The following is a 19,430-nucleotide window of genomic DNA, read 5'->3' as shown; positions in this document are numbered from 1 at the left end:
CAGCCCCGCCCTGCCCCGCCCAGCCGCGCCCAGCCGGGCAGCGCGGAGCGGAGCCCGCGGTGGCATCTTCGCGCATCCAAAGCCGAACTTCTTCCCTTCTAAGCGTTCTTGGCGGCTTTCTCTGCCGCCCAAAGTCTCTGAAACTCCCTAACCGTGCTGTAGGTCATCTCCATTTTCCAAGCTCAATAACTGGCCATAGATAAGGACAATATTGCTAAAGCTTCCCCTTCTGTCACCTACAGAAATACGCACTGATGTCCCGTAACTCCGTGTAACAGTAAGTAGATGACGTTATAGCATTGCACAGACTGCAGAAGGATCTGGGTAGCTATAGTGAAGTTTGCTGTAGTGTCTGCCCTGAAGAATCTGTCATCACAGGATAAATCTATTGTCCTTTCCTTCTTTTTCAGCTGTTTTCATGCGCATGTCGTTTGTACGCACTTAATACCAGGGAATGCATCGTAATTATGAGTGGAGAAATACTAGTAGCGATAAAGAGATGGACTGCGAAAAGCAGGAAAACATTTCTAGAGGGAGAAGACAGTGGAGAGACACTGCTTGTCTTCTAACAATGACTCAAGTGAAAACAGCAGGATTTATTTGACTGTAATACACTGATTTTTTCCAAAGAGAGTTGGTCAGAAAATAGCTGGTTTGTTCCACAGAAAATTGCAGTGCTTCAGAGCTTGTTTCCATTCCAGATCAGAATAAAAAGTGCAAACTACTCCCCAAAGTAATGTTCTGTAAAATGTTGATTTGGGATAGTTGAGCTGGGCCCATTGCTTGAGTTGTTCCAGCTACGTTCAAATATTTTCTTTCTTAAAAACAAGCTACTCACAGAATTAACATTTAATATATCTTAAATTTGAAATTAAATAAAATATTTGGTTCTGTCGCCCCTAAAAACACTGTAAATAGTGGCACGTTTGGGATTTAAATCATATTTTCTGGCATCCGTATTACATTGAAACATTTTCGGCAGCTCTCCTTGCAATGTTTAGCACTCCACGTTTGATTTGGAGAGATCCCCAAGTCAAGTTGCCTGTAGTTGGAATTTTAAAAACAAAAGAGGGAAAGAAAAACTTGTCTTCTATTTTAGGGTCTTGCAGTACTGGAAATGCAAACACTGCAGAGTGAATATTTAACTAGTGCATGAGAATCTAAAAAAGTGTAAAGCAAATGCAATGCAGCAGTCTATTTGCCTCGTTCAACTAGAGCAGCATTAAGACATTAAAAATAGATTTACAGATTTCATAATGTGATTGCAACATTCACACAGGTTGGGATTTTTAATTTAACTTTGAACTGGATAATGCAGATTGCATGGAGACCAGAATGGACTATATTCTAATAGGAGAATTTGCCTTATGCAGGATTAACATATCAAAGGCAGAGAAGGATTTTTTGAGAAGATGGCACAATGATCTGGCTTGCTTGCCAAGTTGACATCCTATTAAAGCTGTTGGCATCAGCGCATGGTTTCAGACCATTTCAGGCAGTTTGGCATGAGGGAGGCACTTGCTCTGCTTTTATCATCTTCCTTCGTGTTAACCGCGTGTGATACAACTGGTCATGGTACAGTCTGGTAAATTTTGTTTCCATCTTCTCTTGGCATTAGAGGTCTGAGCAAACAGCCTTCTGCTAAGAGGTGGCACGGCACAATCCTGGAAGGGCAGCGTGCTCTAGCAGCGTGCCGTCCTGATGGAAGTCACGTTGCCACTGAAAGCAGATTGCATTTTTTCTGGGACTGCCCATACCTCTCGCAGTCGGTGGTGATTAGCTTCCATTCCCGGTGTTGTAGGTTGTTTTGTGTTCACTCAAACTAAAGAGGTTTGCATCTGGAAGCAACGCTTGATGTGAACTGTAACGTATTTGCGTAGGTATTATCAGTCTGCTTTGGAAATGGGCTTCACCTGTGCTGATTTAGCAGTAAAGTAGGAGTTTGTGTATCTCTTGGAGATGTGGAGCACTGGGAGATCCCTTCCCGTGTTTGCTCTGGCTGGTTCGCTGGAGCTGTGCGCCTGCCCCTGCTCTGCGGTGCTTGAGAGGCACTGTCACCGCTCCGGTAGAGGTGCTGCTCAGTCAGGGCAGTTCCAGGTCAAACTTTGGGAAGTTGGCAGAATTTGCTGTTACTAGGAGAAGCCAGGCTGACTCTGTGAGAGTTTCCAGCACTGAGTTACTTTAAAAAACAAACAAACAAACCAACCTAAGAAAAGGCAGTGAGTTTAGCATTGTTGGCTGAGTGAGTGAAGAGATGTCATCCTCTCGTGTTTCTTCCCTGACAGCTGCCATCGTGTTCTGACTCAGCTGTAGTTGATAATGTTGGCTTGAACGCTAGTCTAAATAATATCGCCAGAAAACGAATTCAAAGGAGGTAGGTATTCAAACAATTTGTATCACTAACAAGGCTAGATAGTTGCAGTACAGATTTTGGAAGTACAGTGGAAAAGGTGAACAGCAGAAAGGACGTAGGCACGTCCTTAGGAGCAACTGCCAGTGTGATGGAGGAACAGCCCACGTTGCTGTCAGTTTTACCTCTGCACTGGATACTTCTCTTGGGGATATGCTTGTCAGTGCAACTGTGGCAGAGATGGACTACTTCTCCACTGCCAAACAACCAGAATAATGAAATCCTTTGCTGTTTCACTCCAGAAGGATCAGGCAAACTACCACCACCTGTACTTAGAAAGGCAGAACAGAGCTCTGAGCCCCCTGCACATGTAAATGTGTAATTTTGAAGGTTCTGTGTCTGTCACACACTATTTTGCACTCCAGCACGAGGACATCAGATGGGATCGTACTATCTGCTACCTCCTAAGAAAGTATATTCATTGTCCCAGCCCCTATCCGTGTTGTAGCAGCGTGTCGTCTTGTGAAAATCTCCCTCTGAGGTTTATCTCTGATAAAAGGTTCTCCTCGACAGCTGAACTCTCACTATCATGTTAGTTAGCTTTTTTTCTCAGAGAAGTGGAAGCAGGGTATTTGCAAGTATCACTAGCCCTATATTCCTCTGCACAAAGACATTGCAACCCTCCACTGGTGCGGTAAGCTTTGCGTGCTTTTCTAGGATGGTGGCATTTCATGATTACAAGGATTATCCTTGTTCTTCAACAATGTCAGAAAATGGTCCATATGAAAACAACTGAGCGATGGGATGAACAAAAGGAGTTATGAAAACTATATAATTTTGTCTGAGAACTCTGATGCCTTCTGGGAAGTATCATATAATACCCAGCATGAAATATCCCATCAAACACGGACAGCACAGACATGGAGCAATGTTGAGCAAGAAGTTTGACCAGAGCACCGATTATTGATTTCAAAACATCCCAGTGCTATGTGGCCACAACAATCCGAGGCAAAATTGGAGTAGTCAGAGAGAATCAAAGTGGTGCAGACATGCTGCTCACACAATGACTGTTGAAGATCACTTAATGCAGATATGCAACAGCTGCAACAAGTTTCATGCAGAGACATGCCTTTATATTTAATTTAAGTATAGGCATTGGCACTCACAGGGGAGGGAATGCTGTCTGAAAGTAATAGTAAGCCTTCTGCATCCGGAGTAAGAATTCATATTGAATCATAGCAAAAGTGAAGGAGTGGTGAGCAGCTTCAGCGCAGCGACTTGGGTTGAGGATTGTCTATGAACTGGGCTATCTCCTTACATCTTCAGAAATGAAAAATGACGTTATTTGTAAGCTTGTGTTGCTGCTGTTGGCATGATAGTTGTCCTGAGGATAAGGATGCTGCGATTTGCCAGAGCACAAATTAAGCCATTGCTTTTACACTTGGCCTTTTTTTAAGCTACACTGCTGCTTTCCAGCCAGCTACAGCAGCCTCTGGGGTTCATGGGCTATTTCGAAGTGACCTGTGCATGATAACAAGGAAAAATGAACTTTTATTCACTCTGTGGTGATCCCTAGCATCCGCTGGAAAGTGTCTGGAGATCACCAAAGTTAAATGTGCTGAGAACTGGCCTCCATTAGTAGTTAGTCAGATACACCGAAACCAGCAAATATTGTGTATTCTAGATGGAGCTTGAACGGTTGTCGTCTGAAGAGTGCAGACAGTTCTCCAGTGTGGTCATGTTTAACACCAAAATGTTGGATTTTGATGGCACAGCAAAAGTGTCAAGAAACAGATTATGCCACACAATACATCTGAAATGTCACTTTGAAAGGCACTGTGGTTTTATCTGTGTTTTTATGTGATTTCTTTGCCTTGTTTCTTCTAAACCAGAAGCCTTCTTGCTGAGGAAGCTGGTCTGTCTTCCTATGATATTGACAGGGGCTGAGGTCCACCAGTATGTTGGGTAAAATTTATGACAGTATTTACAACTAAAACTTGCTGATTTTATTTGCTTTTCTCTTAAAGTTACACTGTATTTAATGACAAGCCTTTTTTTCTGAAATGAAATTTCAAATTTATCTGAAACAAAGCAGCAAGTGCTTGTGAAATAGGGTCATGCCTCTCTATTAGCTCTGGGTTCAAGATTTGGAGATTATTGAAACTATTTTCACTAATTCAGCTTGGAGCATTCCTGTAGGGTTTTTTAATCTCTGAGGATGTTTCCTTTCATCAGCAGGTATTGCAATAGTCTGCAATGACTTTTTCTCCTTTTGGGCAAAAGTTAAATATGAATTTATAACACGATTGCATTAAGATTTCAGAACAGTGCTGCAAAAACTAATCAATGTTGCTGTGATCTTACTTGCCTTGAGATTACAGGCAAATAACACCCCATTGATATAGTTAAACTTCCCATAGCAAGCTTGGATGATACACTGAGCTCAAGTGTCTTTTTATTAAGCTTCTCTGAAATGATTTTCAAAGGATGAAAACCTAGGCTTAGCTAGCTACAGAGTTTAATGGAGCCAAACTGTTACCCATAGTCTTTAAAGAACATGCTGTAACCTTTTTGCTAAACAATCTGCTCTGCTGTTACCAAGTTTTACCCAATATTCAAATGAAACTTATTCCTTTTCAACCTTTGCCAAGTTGAGGTTATTAAGAAAGAGATACAAATTAAAAGGATTAAAAATGCAGCTCTAATTAAACACATATGAGCAGTTAAGAGTCGGCTCTGCCCTGGTTATCTGTGCACATAGAAATATCACACACAACTTAAAACAGCCATAGTCTCCATTAAGTTCTTGCTAAAGGCACCACCAAACAACGTTAATAATACGCTGTGCCTTTCTCTAGAGCTTTTTCTGTGTAGGTCTTAAAACGTTTTAAAAAATTAGATGCGCCATTGCTATCCCCACTTGCAAAGCAGAAGCAGCTGAGGCGGAGAGCAAGGAGAGGAGCATTTCTCTGCTTGCCTCTTCAACAGCCTTGAAGTACGTGGCCTCCTCCATGGAGAAATTCTCCTGGTGGTCCCCAAAGGCTGTGGCAGTGGCACAGGACGGGATGGGGATGGCTTGTCTTTCCAAGCAGACCTGATGTTGCTTTTCAGAAGAATGCGAAGTGCAATGAAAACATATCAAGCAATTTTGGCTTTCTATGACAAAAATGAGTTGGGATCTCTTAATAAGTATCTAAACAAGCCCTTGAAGACACATAATCACAAAACAGCATGTGCGATCACAGCTCGGCATTTTAAAGGATTAGAGGGGGATTAGGACATTTGTAAATTCCTCACCAACCTTTTGTGGAGACAGGATGGAATATTTTTTAAAGAATTCACAAGCAGCAACTGTCTGTTAAAAGCCTTTATTCCCCTGATTTGTGCTGGGTGTGGATCGCTTTGTGATTTTTTTTGATTTTTTTTAAAAGGTAGCGTAATTTAGCTCATCAATCTAGGCCGCATAGAAATCCTGCTTTGTATGATTCCTAATAAGTTTCAAGAGCTTTATCCTCCTCATGAAGAATGGGAAAACCTCCTTGCACCAGAGTATAACAGGTCCTTTAATTCTCCTGCTGGTGTTGCTGGTTTAACACACCCACCCAGGGGAATAATATCACCCGGGGAAAAAAAGTGAGTGAATTTTGATCCCCAAGAAGTGTTCCAGAAAAGCCACTCATATTCTAGTATTTCTGGGACCAACATATCATGATTGGCTTGAAAAATCACAGTAAATAGTCAGGGTTCACCAGACAGGATAACAGGACTTACCTGCTTTTTCTGGGAATGGGAGATGAAGCTGGACAGGAAAGGAGAGGAACACCCTGACTCGTGCCCACATCCAGGTGAGATGATCTGACAGATCATTTGGATACGGTGCGTATTAAACAGGGCTGTTCAGAGCATACCTCCGGCAAAAAGGAATAGGAAATACTACATTAAAAAAAAAATCTGCTTGCTTGAATGGGTTAATTTTTCAATATTATTTCTGGCTACTGGTTGATGAGAAACTTCTGAGGGACACTTATCCAATTGTCCACAGGTAGGGAGCTGCTGTGGTACCCAGTACTAACCTGCTTGTTTTGTAATGGAGGTGAGACTTTCTCCCAGTTCATATCTCTTTCTTTGTCCAAGGTTGTAGCTTGGTTTGGGAGCATGGGAAAAATTCAGGAATGTTGTAGGTAAGGCTGCAGGCCAAAGCTGAGGGTGCTGCAGGATCCATGGGTTGTCATCTTCTCACCGAGGTTGCTGAGGATGGAGTTTCTGTGCTGCCCCATTCTACCTGCTTCTAGCAGGGTGCAGTAATCCTTGCCTGTTTGCAGATCTGCCAAGGATAGATCAACAAAAAAAGACTGTTAACTTTGGGCTGAGCTTTTGGGTAAGTTTTGGTTGGTTTTTTTTTTCCCCCAAAAGTCTGAATGTTCAAAGCTCTGAACCTGACAATTTCCTCCATATCATTATTTTACCACTGTTTCCTTAGCCAAAAGCTAGTCTTGACCATGAAAGCTACTTTGGCTTAAGCATGTGAATTCAAAATGTCCTATCTAGAACTTAATAGCCTGTGTATGACCGCTTACTACTACTAGTCTGAAGGGGTCTCAGAGCAGTCACCCATGGAGGTCCTCAGGAACGGGCACATCTTTCCAGACACCTCCATACACGAGCAAACAGCTGCAGCAGCTCTGCCTTTAACAATTACGCACATGCTCATAAGCTTTTCTTATTTCTTTTCTTTTTAGTGCCTGTGTTTACCAAGGTACAATCATAAGGAGTTTTGCCTAGAAAAATTCGAAGGAGTTGGAGGAGGGAGGGAGGGTCCCCCAGCCGCAGTGTCAAGCTTCTGGCCCTTTGCTGTTGTACGAGCTGGTGACTCAAAGCATCAATACAAGTGACTGGGCCACCACCCAGGCAGCAAGAGCATCCTCCCTGCAAGGAAAAGAGGGGGGTTTGCACCCCACGTCAGTTCGACTGGTTCTTTTCTCCCTTCTGGCTCTTCATTCGCTTCTAAGGATATATGGAGCGGTGTTCCTTTGCCAAATTCTGCGTGGATAAGTAGGGCAATGGGGATGTTAATTTTTGTTGCTACTTGTCCTTCAGACCTGGCCCGCGCGTTCTGGCCCAGGGCCAGGCTGAAGAGGTTAGTGTGTTGCTGGCAACCCTCTAACCAGAGGTAGTTTGCACTCGGGTGCTTCTCTCTGTAGAAACACACACGCAGTATTTCGTATGGTCACCCCTTAGGAAATACAGTAATTCATAGTAGTTTAATTAACCCGACAAAGCCATTGTACTGAAATGCAGCCACCTGTAAGGGAGAGCAGAGCAAGCACCGGGGTTAAATGGGAGAAAGGTCCCAATTTTAAACCAGAAGAGTAGGTGTAAATCTTCCCTTTAGAAGTGGGGAGGGATTAGTACACACAGGCCCAGCAGGAGCCCAGTTTATTGCTAATTCTGTCTTCGTGTTTTAGCCGTATTAAGAAAAAATTAAAAAACCCAATCCTTGAATGTTGAATGTCCCATTTCTTCGTGACCGCAGGGATGAATTGGGAAATGAAAGTAACTGGAAGAGAGGGGCAGAGAGCAGAACGCCACGGGGAGCTGCAGCCTGAGCCCAGGTACAGGTAAGGCGCAGGTACAAGCCCTTTCCCTGCCGGGTTGTGCAATGGAGAAGCACTCCTCACCCTAAAAGCTGAGGGATTTGCTCTTCTTGGCCTGTTTTTTCTCCTCCTCCGTGTTTTAATAATTCCTGGGTGACTGATACTGACCTCCAGGTCAGGAGTCTCCGGTTAACAGCCAGGAAATGCCCTTCCCACTGGTCATTATTGCCTAATTAACAACTTGAAATATTTCGCAATCCGTCTCAATGACCCAAGAGGGCCGTTTGGCGTGGTGGGGGCTGCGGAGCACTTGGCAGCATCTGCATGTGAAAGGCTGGCAGTGGGATGTGCTCCCCTACACCCAGTAGAAAGTTTTCACAAGCAAATGGCTACAACTGGCTGGGTTTAAAGGTCAGGTATTGCCAACCAGTGCCACGGTGTCAGAAAGAGCTTAGAAAAGCTGAGAAGGATGAAAAGGGCTCCCAACGGCCCATTCCCTCCCCGTCACCCATTCTGGCCTGGGACGATGAATGCTTGGCTTGAATCAACACCAGGCTGGGCTGAGCCAAGGGGTCTTCTTGGCCTGGCAGGGGCTGAGAGAGAGCAGGAGAAATCCCCAGCCCTTCACCCACCGCCGGCCAGGACAGCCTGCCACCAACCATGCACCCTACACGTATAAAAATACATAAATGTCTTTCAGGAGGGACACACCCTACCCAAGGGGTTTTTATAGTGTTTGTGGCATGTCAAAAGGCTTGTGAAAAAGGCTGAGTTTTAGAAACAGCCTCCCTCTCTACCTGACAAGGAAGGGAATGGGAGAGGGAAGGGCATTTTAGCGTCCTGGGAGGCTGCCGTGGAAAAGCAATGCTGAACTGTTGTGGAGTAAGAGGGCTTGAAGGCTGGAGCTGGCTGCTGGTCTCCACGGGCCTCTTTAAGTCACTAATCTGGCAGAAAATTCATACAACAGAAACAATGCTTGGAGGGGTCCAACAAACAAGCGCCAGGAGCTGGATCCTGCTGCTGGGAGCCCAAAAAAAGGAGAAGGAAGAGGTGAAAGAGGAAGCCCCCCCCGGCCCCTCTTGGCACTGGTGAGCTGCATTGGTGCAGCTGCCCGCAGAAGAGCAGCCTGAGGCCACATTTGCTACAAGTGAATCCGAACACTGCCACGGCATCCAGCACCACGCATCTGATGAGCATCAGGAATGCAAGGACAAATTTATCTCTGCTGAGGTGGAGCACGTAGTGGAGCACGTAGGACAGCACGATGCTTTGTCCTGCTGTAGTACGCGCTTCACCGCTACCCCAGCAAATTCACCCCTTAAAAAAATATAATAAAATTGAACCGTCGGAGGGAATTTGTTTCAATGTGGACATGGAATTGCTCATCTGGCACCCAGATGCCTTCAGCCTGGATTTGGCATCTTCTGGCAGCACAGCCTTACACCGAGAATTAATATAGAGCAGCTAACTTCATACCATTGTAATTTAACGTTAACTTCCATCTGCAGGCACGGAGAGTGTTGTGGTGATGTATCAATAGCCGTATAAACGTATCTCGTGTGCCTATATAATGAATACAGCTTATACAGCTGCTCCTGGTGAAGCTATCGTGGAGGGACCAGAGCAGATGAGCTTGGTCTGAGAGCTCGGTAACTGGTCTGTTCCTTTTGCAGCAGGATCAGGAGGTGTGTAAGTGTTCTCTCCCATGTTACACCACCAAATTAAATGGGTCAAGCCAAACATGAATACACTGAAAAAGCATTTATTACTGTAAATGATGCAGAAAATTAATATGGATGAAATACAGCTGAACCCCTTATTAATGCATTTTGCCATTTTAATTCATTTTGGGAGGATACCTGGGCTGCAGTCAATGTCACTGTTGCCTTTGGAGAACCAAAGTCCTTTTATTTGTGTTAATCATGCACCTGCAATAAGAGAAAAAACGATAGAAATAAAAGTAGCCTGTCACTGTAGTGTGGCTAAGAGTGGTGCAAAGTAACTGAAGTTTTTCTGTTGAGAGTATGCTTTTGAAGGGTCAGAGAGCCGATCAGCGAGGAGCATAACCCGGGCATCCTGACACCCTGATGCCTGCTCCATCTGTCACAGTGATACCTAAACCCTGAATAAATCCCTGGGTATTCCTGGGTCATGTTTGCTTATTCTCAGACTAGTTTTCCGGCTAATGCTTTCAGAAACAGGTTTGAAATTAAGATTTCCATATTTATGTTCCTATTAACATAGATACATTAAAAAACTTAATGAGCTTATGTAACAAATTGCTACATAACATTGTTAACAATTCAAGAGAGGATCTGTACTTAGGTAGATAAGAATGGCATTTGCAATGGCACCAGCTCCGGTAAAATTACAAGGAGCATCAATTGCATGCTTCAGGTAGACTGTCCTGAGACTGGAGCCTAAAGGTCTCTGGCATGGTCCAGTCCCGCCGGCGAGCTGTGTGCCTGGGGAGCCATGTGCCACAATCCATTTGCAGACCTTAAGCGGCGTGTTACAGCCCGCAGCCTCTGCCCAGGGACTTTCCACGGCCGAGGGACGAGATGAGGCTGCGGTCGCAGCCCAGGTCTCGGCAGAGCCGGCACCGGCTTTTTGCCATCGCAGCCTTCCTGCGTTGAGCAAGACCCTTTGGGCATGTCTGCAGAGACCCAGGCTTTCTCTGTGCCTGCTCTGAACTGGCTCAATGTGTCAGCGGGTTTGGGAGGCCGCCAGCCATTGCTCTGCCGGAGCCAGTGTGCCTGCTCCGGTAGGGAATTGGTGTCTCAGGTGCTGCAAGGGCTCCTGGAGCTCCCAGATCACATCTGGCCAGCTTGGGGCAGGGGCAGGGTGAGCTGGAGGTGTTTGTAGCTTGTAGATATGCTTTACATTTCCGTGTTTCCTGCTTCCGCACTATAAACAAAGAAATACCGCATCCCCGAGCTTTTGGGACAGGAAGACGGCGTGCTGCCTACGTGCATAGGTAGTGCAGAGCTGGCGAAGACCAGCAGAGCGTGGCAGACGTTCAGCTGGTCTGCGACTGCTGAAGATGTAAATTCCCCCCCGCTTGCATGCAGGTACGGTCGTCGCTACTGACCAGGCTCATGGGCATAACATGCTCTCCAGAGAAGCTGAGGCATGGATTTTAGGAAGGGAGGGCTCAGGATTTAAAAAAGCAAGTACTCAGACCCTTCCCCTCCCCAGTTAGTGAAGAGTTTTGTCTAGACAAGTCAACAGTCCGGGCTCTTTTGCCCAGTCCCCCAGGAAGCCACCACTGGCCAACAGCTGTGGCAGCAAAACGTGAACTCATCCCTCCCTCCCATCCATTGCAAAGGCTCCCTGTGACTCTTGACACGCCACCATTATTAAGCAGGGCCAGGTTTGGGCTCCAGAAGGCATTACTGAGGTTTGGCTTGCTTTGCTGGAAGACGCCACAGGCCTAAGTGGCAACTGGGGCCCTGGGCATGGACAGGAGCCTGGATGCTCCCAGGGAACTGGTGGCTCTGGGGGGGCTTTGGCCTCATGGCCATGTTTTGCTGGCCACCGTGGTGGCTGCGGTGGCTTTATAGGCTGGCTAAGAAAGAGCAGACGATACCTGCCCCACCAGAACAACACTGTGCCTTGGAAACCTTGGAACAAACTTGAACTGGTGAAGAGATTTGTGCTGTTTGCGGTGATGTTGCTTTGAGCGGTTCTTAACCACGCTACAACAGATTTACAGTCTCACTGAAACGCAAGCGCGGATTCCTTTGGCAAAACTATGCTGGGATAAGCTATGCTGACAGAAGAGCACTTTAGCTGGTGTATTCTGTGTTTACACAAGAGGAGTGCTTTATCGGGCTAGCTGTACTGGCAAATCTCCCCTCGGGCTAGTTAGTCTTCTCTCTGCAGCTTTGCTGTGTAGCTGTATGGGCAAAGCCGCCAAGGAGAGATGCATTTGGCACTTGGCGAGGGGTGAGAAAGCCTTGCCGTGCAGGCACGGGGCAGTTTGTTGGGCTCTCCCCCCCTGGGGCAAGCATTGTCCGACAGCCTGGACCCAGGCTGGAGTTCAGGTCATTCTGGCAGCGCACCAGCACACACCCTCGGCGTGGACACGGCGCGCTCTGGGGTAACCCGTAATTTGCATGGGTGCAGCCTGACCTGGTTTGAGCCCGTGTCTGCCGCTGGATTTGCATCTGTTCAGCTGAGCTGGTTTTGTTTCGCTGCTGTGATTGTTTTCAATTCTAATGCAGCCCAGCACAAGGAAGTGGTGGCCTCGTTCCTCTCCTCTCAGCATCAGGGCTGGCTTTCAAAGGCAACCATCTGTCTTGCACCGATACGACTCTCAACTGTAACAACTGCCCTCCAAGTTCCTTCTCGTTCCTCGACAGACCCTTGGCCCATGGCTCCCCAAAGCAAAACTTCCCCGTGCCCCGGAGGGAGGGAGCAGCTATTCTCATGTCCCCTCCAAGGCTTCCCTCAGCTGCTGTCCCAGGCTGTGCTCCCAAGGTCATTAATCTCAGCTCTCTGGACCACCAAGTCATCTAACAGCATAAATTTGATCTGGATCAGGTGTGAACCTACAGCTCCCCTTCTGAGTTAGTCAAAGCATGTGGTTAGAGTCAGCTTTGGAGGTTTTGTAAATTTGTTTTGGTGACAGGGTGATGGACCACGTCTGGTGCAGTGGTGTGGGCAAAAGACATCTCATGCAGCTTAAAACTGCTGCTACCAAGTTAATGACAGCTGCTTTTTTAATCCATTTGCATTGGTAGATGATAACTTAGTGCTTTCCAGTGACGGACTTTTGTACAAGTAGTAGTAGATTTAAAGCTGCTTGAACTGTGTTGCCCAGTGGGGTCTGGACTGTGGCTCCTCTAATTCCATGGAACAGGAACTCTTGGCTCTTTCCTGAAACAGCTATGTCAGAGGTTGGAAATCTAGCAAATACCTTTGATACAGCACTTCGCCTTCTCTGGACTGATACATACTGGACACTTTTCACTACTCCAGCAGGTAGAAATGTAGCATAGGCAAAAAAAAAGGGATCAGGCACGGAGAGCCATAGCTGCCTGGTCACAATGGTGTTCCTGTGCAAAACTGTTAACAGCAGCTGTGACGGGATATCTTGGAGCATGGGTGCATGTGCGCAAGTAGAGAGGAAAAGGGATGACGGAGGAAAAGTTGGAAGCCCCAAAATTAAGATGTATTGCCTCCATTTTATTACTGAACGGCACAGAGTGCAGGTTTTTAGTAAAAGAAAAATCATCTGGACAGCCCACGTCTGTGTCCTTCTGCAACCATACGTGCGTGCAATTAGCCGAACATAGGTAAGAGGCTTCTAAGTAGTGCGAATTCTTTCACCTTGGAGTATCTCCTTTCTGCCTTTGAAGCAGTAGTGCTGCATGAAGTTTTGGAAATAATTTTGCACAGGAAAAATAGATCTGTTAAAAAACCTCCAGACCCTGCATATATTTGCCACAGTAACTGTGCAACATCATCCTGGACTGTCTCTGCAGATACACCTGCAAAATCAAGTCCTTGAGAAGGCAGCTTGGAGCAGGTTTGGAAGAATTTGGAGGTATTTGCTGGCACCTGATATTTTATAATGCTGACAGCCCTTCACTGGTGCCTTATTAGCATGATCATAAATGACAGAGTGCATTAGGTGTAGAGTTTTGACTGATGTAATTTTTGCCAGCAGTTCAATTTTTTTTCCCCCAACAGCTCTGCTTCATCTTGCCATGTAATTAATAGAGTTCCAGCTCACCAGCGTACCAGCAATGGAGAAACACCACAAAGGAGGAAATGTGGTGCCATCAAACCCTCTGTATTTTCCAGTGCATCGCAATTAAGCAAACACCTGTGGTAATCTTTTAACGGGGACATGGAAGGGAAGAGAGTGTCCTTGTATGCTGCTAAGTAATAAAAAGGCCAAAGAGTTTGAGAGTTTTATGTTAGTCTCTAAATTTTTTGTCCCTCTGAGCTTTTTCCCATATGTCTTACATGTCAGATTTTGTCCAGCCAAGCTTTGATGGAGGACTCCGGGGAAGGCTGGCTGTTTAGAGGGATTAGGAATTTTCAAGAAACTGGACTATGGAAGCAAAACTGAATTTGTTTTTTTTACTTGCTTAAATTGCCTACAGGGAAAATCCTCAGCTTCAACTCACACGACCCATTTCCCTGACATTGAGGTCAGTTTACTGATTTCATCATGCCTTTAAGATGACTGAAGAGTGAAAGGTAACTAGAAATAAGGCATCTGACTGTTCTGTAAATTCCTTTCCTACTGTACAGGTACCGTCTGCATCTCTGCTGAACTCCTTTATATTGTGCTCAAAAATCATCTTTGAAAGTGTTTAGATTCTTTATCTATTAGGATTTTAAACTTGTGCATGTCTGTGTGTATGTATGCACGTACATGGAGAAGTGGATATTTAAAAAAACACACTTGACTGATTCCCTGACAGTGCACAGGCTGCAGGACCCCTCAAAGCTGGGAATGGAAAAGTCCTTTTGTACCTGGTGCCCATCTCCATCAGTGGAAGAACCTTCCCCAAACCATCACCGTTGTGCCCCAGCAGTTGTTTTCTTAAAACACAGTGCATCGTTTCAGGTGTCGTGTAGGCTGCATATACCCTGAAAGCAGAGAAAAGGATAAAGAGAGCATCTCATGGCAGATGTTTTTACAGTGCAAGTATAGCTCAGTGATAATACCTGCTCCCTTTTCTAAAGGGGCAAAAGGAACTGGAGACTCATATTGAAGGATTTTTATTAGCTACAGCCTGAACTGGGCTGAGCAGTGTTTTTTCAGCTCATTTCTGTGTCTGTATTTGAAATACTTGCTTTTCTGCTGGTTTAGCCTATGGGATTCTTTCTTTTTGTGGTACTGGGACTTTTTTTTTCTTGTTGTAGTATGAGCAATTAGCTGTAGGAACGTATGATCCACCAAGGCTTTATTTTTTAAAGTATGAATTATGTATATTGTGCCAAGAGCCTGTTTATCTTTTTGCTTTCAGAAAAGAGTCTAACTAAATATATGAATCCTGATTTCACATTTAGCATTGTGGTGTTTTGACTGGTTTTGTTTTCTGATCTTGGTTGTTGGTTTTTTTTTTTTTTGATGTGGAGTCTGCTTCCTGCACTAACGAACTGAGTTCAATTACACACAGTCCAGCAACGGCATCCTTTGGAGCAACGCTCTGGCTAACAGCAATGACGTTCATGGCACTGCTGCTCCTAATGGACATAAAATGGAAGGAATAAAAAAAATCAGAGCATCTCTCCAGGATGGAGTGATCACACCACTGCAGGCAAAATGTCAGAGCCCTGGGGAGGTACCTCAGGATCACTGGGCAGAGATGCAAAGGTCTTGGGGACCATGGCTCCCACTTCTCCCTTGGCCCCATCTGATAAGAATCCAGCTCTCACCAGCACTGGGATCATTACCCTTGTTTTATGAATGAGGAGACGGAGGTAAATGCAGCTGCAGTCACATTTGTGGTCACCCCCTGCCTCAAGAACAGGGACAGGCTGGGAATTTTGGTCTTCCTCACCCCTGTCCCACGCTGTGGCTGCAGGCAGGCTGGCGTGAGCTCCCTCCCTCCCAGGTATCCGTCTCCTGCCGCAAACCATCCAGCTCGACAAAACTTCTTGTGTACAAAAGCCAGAGAAACTCCTTCGCGGGAGCCCGAGGCAGCTGCGCGTCGCTGCTGAACCTCTGCCACATGCCATGCAGGATCTAACCCAGGGCCCGAAAGCGCCTGGTGTCAAAGTCCGTCACTTCTGCCCGTGAATTGCTAAACACATCCTCTCCGCTTCAGGCTCACGGCACGCTATGGCCAGAGGACTCCGCTCCTCCAGCTCCATCGGGAAGGAGCAGGCAGAAAACATAGCTGGAATCGTGTTTATTAAGCAAATTAATAGGTTGGGGAACAAAAAAAAAAAACAAAACTAGCCGCGGTGTGGGCACGCTTTCTTCTCGCCTGTTGCAGAAGCAGGGGCTGGCAGGGAGCGGGGCAGGTGATGAATGTTTGACGGCGCATCCCCTCTGCGCTCCCCATCATCTTCGTTTTCTCTGCTGGGGGGGGCCAAGCTGCGGACCGGGATGGGGGGCAAAGTGCTGGGGCCGGCCCTCCCACAGCCCCCGCCGAGGCTCCGTCCCCCCCGGGGGACGCCGTAAAGGGAGGAGAACCGGGGGGGCAGCGGAAAAAAAAAAAAAACCTCCTTAAAATCTCCCGGCTCTGCCGCCGAGGGGGGGAAGGACCCTGCGAGGCGGCCACCGAGAGCGAAGCCCCGCGGCGGCGGGACCGTGTCCCCGTGTCCTCGTCCCCCGGGGCTGGGGAAAAGCCCCGGTAGAGGGGAGGGGGGACCTGCGGGGGGCTGAGGTTTGGGAAGGGGGAGGCCAAGCCGGGGCGGGAGGGCGCGGATGGGGTGCGCAGGCGCGCCCCGCTCCGCGCCCAGGTGTCCGCGGCTCCGCCACGGAGGCAGCTACCGGCGCCGCACGCCCCATGGCTCTGCTGGGGAGGATCGACTGGCAAGTACGTACCTCTGCACTGGTCCCCGGTGTGTGTGTGTGTGTGTGTCCGGGGACGCCCCCTCCGCACCCCCCGGCTTTGGGCTGGAGGGTGGTGGTGGTGGTGGTGGTGGGGTGGGGGGAGCGTGGGGTGCTGCCCCTCCGGGCTGCGGCAGCCTGGGTGAGCTCTGCTGCGTGGGGTGAGGATGGGGGGGGGACACACACACACCCACCCAGGAACGGGTGGGACACGCCGCTTTCCGCCCCTCCCCGCGGACTCGGTGTGGAAGTTACACGGGAAACCTCCCGGGGCTGCCGGGGCCGCAGCTCCTCTTTGTAAAAGCTCTGCAGGAGCCGGGGCGACAATCCGGACAGGTTGCTGGAGTCTCATTAATGATACAGATATGTGTGTGTTTAAATAATTTTTTTTAGACGAAGCGGGATGTAACTAATTAGCATCCCCACGCTCTCTTTTAATTGCTGCCAAATAGGAAAACTACTGAATGTGACAGAGGCTCGGCAGTGGGCTCTGGCTCCCCTCCCGAGAGCGTGTTCACACCTGGGGGGTGCTTTATGGGTCCCCCATGGGAAACTGCATCCTCGTAAAAAGAGAGGTGTGCGGGGGAGCTAAGCCCCCAGCAAGCAAGAAACCACTTCTCCTTGGAAACAGGGGATGTCCCCAAAGTAAGGGCACCATTTTTTTTTTTTTAATTTTTAATAAGTAAATAAAGCTGCCACCTGTCAGGAGCCACCTCCCTGGCTGCTCCCCGGTTCCTGCGCAGCTCTGACCCGCGTCTCAAAGGGAGTGTCCGGGGAGGCACCGTGCCCTGGCAGCAGCCCTGGCTGCCTGCGCCTTTCCTGTGCCCGGCAGTTCCCTGGAAAGGGAGAATTTCGCCGGGCGTGGGAGGGCACAGCCGCCGGTGTCCTCTGCAGGTGGCCCCCAGCCCGCCCCGCTTCTCTGCCAGTTTGCGTATTGAGGATTGCGGGAAGCCACGCTTCGGAGAGGGAGACCCTCAAAAAGTGTTATTCCCCCCCCAAGAAAAGGCCCGAGCTGTCCAGATATTTACTCAAAGCATCCCTCGACAGAAGCACCCGGGGCAGGAGCCTCGCTCGGCCCCGGCATCACCTGCCCGGCGGCCGCCGGGGCGCGGAGGGAACCGCTGGGGGCCGGGCCCCCCCCCCCCGGGGGGGGCGGTGGGCAGCCCCCTTGCCTTGCCTTGGCCGGCCGTTTGCTGCCCCCGGAGCCCGGAGCCCTGTGCCGGTCCCTGGCAGCTGCCGGGGCTGCCAGCAGAGACCGAGGAGCAAGTGGACGTGCGGGAAAGTTTGTCTCCAAACTTCCAAGTGTTTAGCCTCTTCTCTGCTTTCTTGGTTTGTTTTCTAGGAAGCCAAGTGCTTATTTTGGTCGCCTTGTTCAGGTAATTTCTTATAAATCCCTCATCCTCTTCCGCGCCTCTGTTTGTAAATATTATTTATATACACGACAAATAATGAAACTGAATTCGTCTTCGTGGTTTTGGCCACCAAAAGAAACAAACCCAAGGTGTTCAGACCTTGACAGTTCTCAAGAATGAGAAAATCATGGTCGCCTCTCAGCGTGACGTTTCCGAGCAGAAGGAAAATCTGGCTTCTGAGGTTATGATAAAAATTTGCTACAATACAGGGTCTCCCTGGAAGGAAAAAGAGCTGATCCCAAACCTGGGAAGCTCGACGGTTCCCTTCCTCGTTTCTTTCTAAATCCATCTTGTCCCTTTAATACAAATGAACTTTAAGCTCCCCCTGTCTTTTATTATTTAGATTCCTAGTCTTAATGACGCCAGGAGCAGCGCAAGCACACTCGCTAATAATCGTTGCGAACTGCATTTCAAAGAAACATCCCTGGAAGAAAAACACCGTCGTTTAAAAAAAATAAATAGAGACTCCACCAAAAATGATAATGCGGAGTCCCTGCTGATGATGGGCTTAATGCAACTGCTGCAAATCAGCACCTGCCTGCTAGATAAGGCAGATAACACCTCCAACAGTTATTTCCAGCACCCCCGTCCTCCTCGGTTTTATTTTTAGATCATTCATTTAGTCAGATGGAGTTTTTTGGTGTTTGGGGTTTTTTTTGCGTTTGGGTTGGGTTTTTGTGTGTGGTTTGTTGTTTTTTTTTTAATTTTTCTTTTATTTTTCTTCCTTAATCCCTAAGAAAAAAAAAACGAGGGAAGAATGAACTGGTTTAAATCTCGAGACGTGGGTCTATCTCGGGCCTTTAATAACAGCTCTCGGGCTGCTCGTCCCCGGGCACTGAGATAGCCGAGATCTCCGCAGCCAGCACTGTCCAGGGTCATCTTTTGTCCCTGCCACAATAAACAAACACTTGCTCCTCTCATGTAAATGAGCAGTGATCCGGATGCACCTTAAAACACTGGGAGAAGTCGTTGCTTTTGAAAACGATGTTCATTTTGTCTGACACGCATAACTGCATAGATCAAATGGCTGCAGAAAGGTAGCAATTTGGCAGGGAAGGATTTTCTAAGCTTAGATGAAAGTGTGCTCACGGCGTCCGAAAATGCCTGTCTCACCTCCCACCTGCTTCCCCAACCCCAAGTTTGCGCGAAAAGATTAGGCGGGCGGGATTTTCGTTAAAAATAAAAATAATAACGATGCGAGGAACCAGTGGCACAATTCACACAGCTCCGCATCGGGGACGCTGAATCAGTGCTGCTTTACCCACCAGGGATTCCACACAACTGCAATAATCTTGTTGGATAATTAAGTAAATTATACCTTAAACATTGGTAGCTTGCAAGTTGTTATCAGTAATTCAAACTCTTGACAATTATGCAAATCGAGCTCAGGCTGGCGCTCGGACTTTCTCGCTTTTGCAACGAGGACTTTTCCCGAGTTTTATTTCACCCAGAAGCCGCCGGGACCCGCCGAGTGGTGGGGGGGGGCACCGGCGCTGCGCCTCCCCACGCGGGTTTTAGCAAAGTCCTCCCACGCCTGGAGGGGGGGGGGG

General features: G+C 47.6%; 1 protein-coding gene across 1 annotated transcript in view; it reads left to right on the top strand.

Moving 5' to 3' along the window:
• TFAP2C (transcription factor AP-2 gamma (activating enhancer binding protein 2 gamma)) overlaps positions 1-19,430 on the top strand; it is a 28,300-nt gene that overhangs the window by 385 nt on the left and 8,485 nt on the right. The gene's annotated exons all lie outside the window — the stretch shown is intronic.

Source organism: Haliaeetus leucocephalus, unplaced genomic scaffold (assembly GCF_000737465.1).
Source record: "Haliaeetus leucocephalus isolate CR32 unplaced genomic scaffold, Haliaeetus_leucocephalus-4.0 Scaffold273, whole genome shotgun sequence".
NCBI lineage: Eukaryota > Metazoa > Chordata > Aves > Accipitriformes > Accipitridae > Haliaeetus > Haliaeetus leucocephalus.
Note: the sequence above shows the minus strand (reverse complement) of the source record. Positions and strands in the feature narration are given on the sequence as shown.